The sequence below is a fragment of the Physeter macrocephalus genome, chromosome 16, assembly GCF_002837175.3.
Source record: "Physeter macrocephalus isolate SW-GA chromosome 16, ASM283717v5, whole genome shotgun sequence".
Taxonomy (NCBI): Eukaryota; Metazoa; Chordata; class Mammalia; order Artiodactyla; family Physeteridae; genus Physeter; species Physeter macrocephalus.
Window position 1 is genome coordinate 91211590 of NC_041229.1, and position 9393 is coordinate 91220982.

Consider the following 9393-nt stretch of genomic DNA (forward strand, 5'->3'; position numbering starts at 1 on the left):
CCGGAGCCTGTGCTCCGAAAAGGGAGAGGTCACAGCAGTGAGAGGCCCGCGTACCGCAAAAAAACAAAAAAAAAAGAAAAAAGAAAAAAGACTTTTATAATGTCTATATATAGTAATTACACCTCCTGCATGACAATAGCCAATTAAACTAACCTAAGATGATATAATACTCTATACAGAAAACTGTCTACAAAGTATGGGAGGGAGTCATAAAGCGGGAAGATTGGTGATAATGCGATGAACAGAATGTAAGAAATACTTTCAAACTCCTAAATGTTGGCTAAACTAAAACTACATTTACCTTTGAGTTACACAGAAGAACTCTAACTAGGTTTTCAATTAATTACATTTAAGGAGACTCAGATATCTGAGATCTAATTTTAATTCCAGTAGTGATCGTTACCTAAGCTTTAGTTTTTTTGCCCTGGTTTCTACCCTACCCATGCCCATTCCTCCTTCACCAGACAGGTGTGAAATTTGCAGACGTTAACAACAGTTAATCTACAACTGGTCAGTTTAACCAAGCAAAGTAAAAACTTTTCTAGTTTGAATATTTCTTATCATTTTGAAAATTATATAATTTAAATTTCTAAAATTATGATGCTGGACGTATTTGACAGTAGGTATATTAGTTGGAGCCTACCTAAGAGCAAAGCCTGATACAAGGACGTAGGTACAGGTAAATTATTTGGAAAGCTCTCTGCAAAATCAGGAGAGAAGGGTCAGAAAAATGAAGCCAGGGAAGGAGGATTTAGGATGTGTTTAGGGAACTGGTATGGGCATCAGCGTCTTGATTCTCCCAGTATCTCAGAGAATTTAGGATTGTTCTAAAATTGTCTGCAAAACAGCAAAGGGCTGAGACATCATTCCAAGGGAATGTGACATGTGTCATCAAAAGCCTACACTAGCTGTCAAAATTCAACCATTTGTTTCATGATTCTGCTGCAAAAATAAAACTATCCTCTAGAATCACAGGAATACAAAGGATTCACAGTGAACGAGAAAAAAAAAAAAAAAATCCTCTCTAACATGGGTCTTCCAGCCTCTGGTCTTGCCCAACTAAAATTGAGTTTGAACAATTCCAAAGTTAACTCAGAAGATCATCAACATTCCTAGAGCTTTTCATATTTTCACTGTGCCACCCTAAACATGTCACCGATGACTGTCCTCCTGATCTAACTTCAGCATCTCAGGAATTGCAAGCAGATATTTAAAGACAGGGACATTGGAGAAGTATGATAGCTAGCTCTCGGATAGGCAGTTGACATTGTCTGCCACAAAATAGGTCTCACCGTATTTGTCTGTTTAATATTTACTATAAATATACACATTTAGCAAGGTTGAATTAGTAACAAAAAATATACTTCCATTTACAACAGATAAAATTTGATGCCAACACAAGAAATATTTACTTCTTGACTTGAAGAATCTACTCATATTCTAAGCCACTATCTTTTTCCTGTGTCATTTTCATGGATATTTTGATAGCTCTAAATCTAAATACAGATAATCCTATATGACAGATCCCAAATAAACTTAAAAGCCTCAATAGTTAAAGTTTCTCTTACCGTTATAAATAGATGCATTCTCTGTTCATTATCCCTTCCAAGTCCCATATTAGCTTCCACCAGACATGTATATTTCAAATAAAGCTAAAGTAAAATTCTAGACAGTTATCTGCAGAAAGTATGAGCAAGCTTATTTATTATTCATTTGCCTTTTTAATCTAGGCTCTTCATTGGAAACCTCTGATACTGACAGTTTGAAGAGATAAATAGGCCAACTATGGTCATTACACAGAGATATACTCAAGCACATCAGAATATTCTTGTCTCCTCTTTTAATTTACATAATTTCTAAATGTGCTAAGAATGGAAAGCATTGTTCATTGATGGAGTTTTTACTACAGAAAAATCAGCAACATAAAACACACCGTGGCTTAACCAACGTTGAGAAAGTGATTGCTATAAGTTTTTGTTCATATCTCCCTTGTCAGAAACTTTTAGTTTGAATGCAGCTGTTTTCATCAAATGTTCTATCACAGGAACATTTACAAGTGGTCCTAGCAGGTCACTCTCTGAGGATCAGATTTTATATCAAAGTTTCAGGGGATGCCTGTATCTTTTCAAATTAATGTTTTTTTTTTTTTTTTGGATATATACCCAGGAGTGGAATTGCTGGGTCACATGGTAGTTCTATTTTTAGTTTTTTGAGGAGCCTCCATACTGTTTTGCATAGTGGCTGCATCAATTTACATTCCCACCAACAATGTACAAGTGTTCCCTTTTCTCCACATCCTTGCCAATGTTTGTTACTTGTGTTCTTTTTGATGATAACCGTTCTGACAGGTATGAAATGATATCTCATTGTGATTTTGATTTGCATTTCCCTGATGGTTAGTGTTGTTGAGCATCTTTTCATGTGACTGTTGACCATCTGCATGTCTTCTTTGGAAAAATGTCTTTTCAGTTCCTCTGCCCATTTTTTAATTGGGTTGTTTGGTTTTTTGATGGTGAGTTGTATGAGCTATTTACATATGTTGGCTATTAATCCCTTATCAGTCATATCGTTTGCAAATATTTTCTCCCATTCATTAGGTTGTTTTTTCTTTTTGTCCATGGTTTCCTTTGTTGTGCAAAAGATTTAAATTTGATTAGGTCCCATTTATTTACTTTTGCTTTTATTTCCTTGGCTTTAGGAGACAGATTCACAAAAATAGATTCATGCACCCTAATGTTCATTAGCAGCATTATTTACAGTTTCCAAGATATGAAACAACTTAAGTGTCCATCAATGTATGAAGGGATAAAGAAGATGTGGTAATATATACACACAATGGAATACTACTCAGCCAAAAAGAGAATGAAATTCTACCATTTTGCAGTAACATAAATGGACTTGGAGGGCATTATGCTAAGTGAAAAAAGTCAGACAGAGAAAGACAAATACTGTATGATATCACTTATATGTGGAATCTAAAAAATACAACAAACTAGTGAATATAACAAAAAAGAAGTAAACTCACTGATATAGAGAACAAACTAGTGGTGACCAGTGGGGAGAAGGAGCAGATGGGAAACAGAGGGGTGGGGGAGTGGAAAGTACAAACTATGGGCTGCAAGGTAGGCTCAAGGATATATTGTACTACATGGGGAATATAACCAATATTGAGTAATAAATGTAAATGGAATGTAACACTTAAAATTGAATAAAATTTTTAAAAATAATTAACAATTAATAAAAAAGATTGGGATGGTAGTTCCTAGGGAAGAGGAAATATTTTGGGCTGGTGCAACAACCAGTGGGCGAGTGGTCATTATAGAGATAAAAACCTAACTTGGGCTTCCCTGGTGGCTCAGTGGTTGAGAATCCGCCTGCCAATGCAGGGGACATGGGTTCGTGCCCCGGTCCGGGAAGATCCCACATGCCGCGGAGCGGCTGGGTCCGTGAGCCATGGCCACTGAGCCTGCGTGTCTGGAGCCTGTGCTCTGCAACGGGAGAGGCCACAACAGTGAGAGGCCCGCGTACCACAAAAAAAACAAAAACAAAACAAAAAAACAAAAACAAACAAAAACCTAACTTGATTATTTCCCAGATAAAAAGTGATCCAAGTGACAAATAGGAATAACAGAGGAAAAACAGCTTGGGAAAGACAATGTTTTTTACTGTGCAGAATCAAAAACCAAGATGCTTTCACCTAAAAGGGATATAAGGTTGGGAGAAAGAAAGAGAGAAAAGAAAGAAGGAGAGAGAGAGACTGGAGAAAAGGAGAGAGAAGGAGAGAGGATGAGATGGAAGGTATAAGGGAATGAAAGAATAAGAGAAAAATGAGGTAGTGAAAAAAGAGTTTAAAAGGAAGGGAGAAAATGAAGGGAAGAGTACAGGCAGGAAGGAGGGGAGGATGCCAGACCTGTGCCAACATTCAGACCCTTAGGGTGCCCCGTGATGCAGAAGATAGGCAACAGCAACCAAGTTTCCTCCCTTTAATAATATTAATGAATAATAGCTGTATGCTATCAGATGCTACTTAAATATGTCATCAAGAGAAAATGCTAGCCTAACTCAGGTTACATCTAATTTCTTTGGAAAATGTTTTCTCCAAAGTGACTTAGAAAAAAGGATTGGTCTCAAATAGGGAAAGCTCTCTAGGTTTTATAGCTCCTCTTTTAACTATTATTCTCTCAGAAGGGTAATCTTAAATTCTCTCTGTTTAAGGGGTCCCTATTAAGGGCTATGTGGATAGGTTTTAAAGAGATATTAAGTATGGGTATTATCAGAGCTTCTAAAAAACAAGGAAATGACTCCTATACCTTATGTATAACTGATTCATTTTGCTGTACACCTGAAACTAACACAACATTGTAAATCAACTATACTCCAATAAAAATTTAAGAAAAAAAAAAGAAAGACATCTTAAAAAAAAATTATCTGGGTTCTTTTATTGGCTTGCTGTCTGGGGGAACTTGAAGAAACAAGGTTTTTTCACATCTTATTACTGCATCAATGAAATAGAGTTAATACCACTAATTTCAGAGATGCTGTGGGGACTTGATATAATGTAAGCCTAGCACATGGCCCACCCTCCAAGCTTCAGCCTCCAGGAGTGGTTTAGTTCCATCAATGTGCAAGTTGAATATTGCTCTATATTTATCTATTTGAGTTACAAGATATTTATCAAAAACTATCTAAGTTCAAATCACCATGCTAGGTGCTAGAAACTGGCTTTGCAGACTTCACCTGGATAAATATAAAATCTTTTATGTCATTTTATGTTTTGGAGTAAGAGGTAGGACTTAATAAATGATGCTTTATACCTTAGAAATTTCTCTGCTCGTTGATTTTATTATCTCTTCTGTTCACTAGCCAAATTGTCATGATCTGAATTGTGAGAGAGCTGTAGTTTAATTCACACTGCTGTGTATATATTTAAACACCTGTCTTTTCCCATAAAGTATAAACTTTTTTAGGGCTGGGCCTCTGTGTTACAGTTCTTTAAATTTCCTGCAATGCCAAGAGTATTATGCTACATGTAGAGAAATTGTTGATAAAGTACTAGGGAGTTCTTACTAATTCCATCTGGAATTAGAAAAGCAGAGAATTTATTATTATGCACTCTCTTGGACAGTTATATCTGAATTTGGAAACAATCATAAACTAACTCAAAAAAGTCTTATTTATGGCTTTAGTTCCAATTTATTACTCAAGTGCAATTCACTCTGCCTCCTTGTAATATACCAAATCACAAAGAAAGCATGTATTCCAACTTCTTCAAGTCCAATTGCAATTGACAAATGCTTCTTCAGATCATGAAAGAGCTATACACAGAAAAATGAAAATTTCCGGAAATACTGGAAGGCAGATAGTTTCTAGAGGACGTTATCCTGTCTTACAGAGGAACAAATATTGGAAATGTTAGAAAGTTCAAATATATGCCAGTCGAAACAAAGCTATAGACGATCTATTACATTTATGAATTATAAATATATATTATAGGCTTCAATTTGTTCATGAAAGTTTTATAATGTGTATTTAAATTGCATTTAATAAACAAAATTGCAAATTAAAATTTTCTTTTTTATTAAGATATATAAAATTACATTGGATATTTTGTATCACTTTTTTGTTATTTACAAAAAAAGAAAAATCTTTTTAATTAAAAATATTAAAGTAAGTTTGTGGTGTTTAAGCTAGTTTTTTTTTTTTACTGATACACAATTTAATAATTACCTTCATGTAAGAAATTTAAAAACAAACAGAAAATCTTAATTTAATATATTTTAATACTTATTTATATTTTAATCTCTTGTTTCTTAATTTGCATTATAGACACTTTATGTTTCCTCTGATAATTTACCTGTCATTGTTTTTTAAGTTCAGCGGTGGCATAAGCAAAAATGTACTAAAAACACTGGAAATGGAGTTCAAGAATCTTTGCTTTGAAATCAACTCTGTTGGTGATAAGACCAAATCATGTGACCTTGGGGAATTTCTGTCTACACTGAACACAGTTTCCTCATCTGTTAACATATCAGAAAGAGTGAGAGAGCACTGTGGGGGTCACTTTTACAAAGGCATTATTATTGTTTTTATTATTATTGATTATTGTTTCTTTCATTACCAAATGTGTGACTGAGCCTCAGATATAATTTATGATTATTAGTCAACTTAAAACGATTGACAGAATATAATAGTTCTATAAGATCAATGATTGTAATAGTGTAACTCTAGATATGGGCAGAAGCAACAAGACAGAAAAATTTCCTGGACCATAATAGACTAGTAAGACAGGTGGTCCAGAGGTTTCTGGCTACTGTTAACAGGGATTAGTCTGGTGATAGCACATTGAGAGTCTATCAATGAAATCCTTGCCTAACCTGGGAATGAGCATTTCTAGCACCATGGGGCAAACTGGTCACAAAATGCCTCCCAAATCTTGGTCGAAATTAAGACCAAAAAGGAAGGGATTGTAAAATAAATAATGTTGCCCACCATCCAGTTCTACAAGAATCAAGTCATTAGCCACTGCAGTTGCTGACTTACAATACACCCTGAAAGGAATTCAGGGTGAAGATCAGGATGAAACACTCTGTTCTCTGGGGAAACTGGCAGAACAGGCCTTCCTAACTAACAGGCATAGTTAGATTTTTTCCGAAGAAATTTTTTATGAACCTAGATTCTTGCATTTCCCATACTTAGAAAAACACTAAATTCATTAATTAAAATGTCTATTCCTTGTGGGTAGCAGCAACCTTCTACTGAGATGTGTGTTTGATTGCAGGTACCCCATTCTCCAAAATCATATAGATACTGACCTTCCTCTCTTACCCTTTTGGAACCATTCTCAGAGCTCTCTGAGAGACTGTCTCCTGGGTTATAATCCTCAGTTTGGCTCAAATAAAATTTTCTATTTCTTTCTTAGATTAATTAATTAGATTAATTAATTTTTCTGTTGACAGAAGTCTACCAGAAATTGAAGGGATAAAGAAACAGTTCAAAAATACAATAAAGAAACAATCAGATAAACACACAATATGTGAGAATCTATAAAACAAATTTATTTCTTCAACAAATAAAAACTTAAGTTGAGGGGAGGAGTAGTATTATAGAGAGAATAAAGGGAACTTAAACAGCTTTAATAACCAAATGTAGTATTTGAACTTTGTTTGGAAATCGATTTGAACCAAGCAAGTGTAAAATAAATTCTATGAGTCAGTGGGACAATTGAAATATGGGCTTGATGTTACATGGTAGAAAGTAATATTAATTTTTTAAAGATTGATATTGTAATGTTGGTTAACAAATAAAAGAGAAGTCTATACCAGTGTAAAGTCTTTATGAAAAAGTGGAAATATATGAAAATATGAGACAGTATACTGTCTGGGATTGATTGAAAATACTTTAGCACTTAAAAAAAAAGTTGGGAGGGAGGGATACAGGATACAGACTGGCAAAAAGTTTATACTTGTTGTAGCAGAATGAAGTATACAATATTTCATGATAGTATTATTTCTATTTTTATATTTTGATAATTTCATTTACAAAAGGTTATCTTGCTAAATGGCCCTAGGGAAATCTCACACACGATTTGCTAATAGTATAAATTTAAGATAACCTATGGTGAAAATTGTCATTCTACTAATACTTTACACAAGCTGGATGTCTCAAGCTAATATTAAGCTAAATTATATAATTTACATATCAGCAACCCTTTGGAATAAGCCATATTATTTATAGAAACTGTCAAAATAAATAAATATAAAATCATATTCATAATTTCATTCTGAAAAGTCACATATATTTAACCTTGGCTTGCCTTGTAATGTGTACCCCAATTATAAATAATCCTTAATTTTATAGATGAAAAATTATAGATATTGATAAAAATATGGATATGACTAATTGATAGAACTTCTCATTGATAATATATATTCAAATCTATCTAAAAGCTCCTTTTTAGAGAACAATGGTATGTACTAGTTACTGTGATAAAATCTTTAACAAAGATAATAATTTAACACTGTGCATTCTCCCAAATTTTTAAATTTATTTGACAATGGAATTCATTTTTCTCATGGCATGTGCAACACATATGTGCAAATATGTGCATGTAGTTGATGTGTATTCTTCAGAATTTTTACTCAACCAATAAATATGATTTAAACTAATATATTAGTATTAAGAAATCTTTATTATGTCAATTAAGTCTCATCAGGTAGACTAGCTTGAATGGCTTTGCTTAAAAATCAACTAAAATAGAAGTCACTGTATTTTCAAGATTTAATATTCAGTCATATCAAATAATTGTTACATTACTGAGATTAGATCAATATCCAGACATTCACCAAACTTATCAAGTATCTGGGCTCTGAAATATGCTCACTTTCTTACCTTGGGTAAGACATTTACCCTCTGTAATGTGTAATATCTAGGTTTAAGACTAGCATCTATTACAGAGTTGTAGTCAAGATTAAAGGGAATAAAGTATGTTTTATGTATGCCCAAAACATACTAACCATGAAAAATGTCATTGGTTATTATGATCATAAATATTATTATTTATCATCCATGCTTTATATTGAAGACACAGGATTATTGAAGCAGTCTTTAACACCTAGTAGATACCCAGTGGAGCAAGAGCTATATAAAAGTGAATTATTTTTAGATTAATTTACTGAAAACTTTCAAGCTTGCTTGCATATTCGCACATTCTTTAACAAAATTGAGAAATAGCCTATTTTATCTTCTCTAGTCCCAAAGCAGAATCCTCATGGAAAGTGGGCAGAGTAAATGAATACTTTTTTGAGTTGGGTGTGTTTATGAATCGGAGAGTAATTGAAGCTCCTGAGTCATAACTGGAATAGCCTGGGCCTCTGTTTTCAATTATTTGAATCACCCTCCCCAGGGAAGTCACTAGGCTACACTGGGTGTAAAAGTTTATTGAGCAAAAAAGATGAAGAAGGGATTCATTGTTAATGCATGCCTACTAGAGATAAAGTGGTGTCATTAAAACTGAAGATTTTTACAGTCATAATTTCTCAAGGATTATCCATGATAAAAACCAACATTTTCACTTGAGTTTATTTCCTACTCATCTAGTTGGGGAGCCCTTGTAAGTGTCCATTTCTGGAGCATCTCTGATGCAGGAAAGTGATGTTGAGGACATTGGGCTGTATTAGCATCCATATGAAATTCATTTTAATTTTATTAAAGTAAGCCACTCAAGCAATCTTTCTTTCTTCTTACATTAACATTACACTAAGAATATATAAAGATTAAACAGCATATACATATTTGTAAAAAGGATAGTTAGCTTAAAATATTTCAATTTACTTCTGTGTGTGTGTGTGTGTGTGTGTGTGTGTGTGCTTGGATCTATGTTACATCAAGGAGATT